The sequence below is a fragment of the Rhinoderma darwinii genome, chromosome 1 (genome assembly GCF_050947455.1).
Source record: "Rhinoderma darwinii isolate aRhiDar2 chromosome 1, aRhiDar2.hap1, whole genome shotgun sequence".
NCBI lineage: Eukaryota > Metazoa > Chordata > Amphibia > Anura > Rhinodermatidae > Rhinoderma > Rhinoderma darwinii.
Window position 1 is genome coordinate 461795047 of NC_134687.1, and position 751 is coordinate 461795797.

A 751-nucleotide genomic window follows, 5' to 3' on the forward strand; every position below is an offset into this window, starting at 1 on the left:
ATAGGAATGCAGCCCTCCCTTTAATATCATCATCAGTGTTGCATCTTAAGATTTATACCTATAGCAAACTCCATATATACACAAACAGGAAATAACGCGGGACTCCCTGGCACCACTGCCCCCCACAACAGCAGGCCGGCTATTAACCCCTGCTTTACAACCAGGGCCGAGTAGGCCTGTGCGGTGCGGGGAGACAATCTGCTGACCCGGCGGGCGCGGCTGCGTGCTCCCCGGGCCTCCAGAGAACACGAGTACATGCCGAGCAGTGTGCTCCAGGCCCAGGCCCGCACTCTGGGTGTGAGCGGACACATTGAGGAAGCGCCTCACACACGTTGTTCGTTTCACTAGGAAGTTCCACCCCTCCCCATAACGCGGACCACAATGCTTGGGGGGAAACCACACAGGCTTCACAGTCCGCCAAATACCCTAAACTTCATTATTCCCCTACACTCACCCCACAAATCGCTCCGGCGGTGATGCCCCCACTCGCAATACTCACAAAAGGCAGTCAGCGGCTGTATAGAATCCCCCGTTTACGGTGGCCGAAAGAGAACAGTTCAAGACAATGAATTCTCCGCTTGGCCGCCAGGGGCCGCAGTATCGTGGATTGGTGCCGTTGTCCTGGCGATGGAAAATGCCTATAAGTTCATATGCGAAGGCGCTTATTTACTAGGGTAATGTGGAGCGGCGGATATACTGCACGGCCGGGTGGTTGTTTTTTTTTTTTTTGTTGCAGTGTTTCATTATTTTA

General features: G+C 53.5%; 1 protein-coding gene across 6 annotated transcripts in view; it reads right to left on the bottom strand.

Annotated features, from left to right (window-relative positions):
- The window catches only part of LOC142657678 (E1A-binding protein p400-like), a 164213-nt gene extending 163672 nt beyond the window's left edge, over positions 1–541 (bottom strand). For 5 of the 6 annotated variants that reach the window (XM_075832984.1, XM_075832993.1, XM_075832999.1 and 2 more), the window contains exon 1: positions 455–523. The gene's annotated coding sequence lies outside the window, so the exon portion shown is untranslated. Of the gene's footprint in view, positions 1–454 lie in introns of all 6 variants that reach the window. The other variant, XM_075832966.1, reaches the window with a different exon arrangement.
- Positions 542–751: the final 210 nt, after the last annotated feature.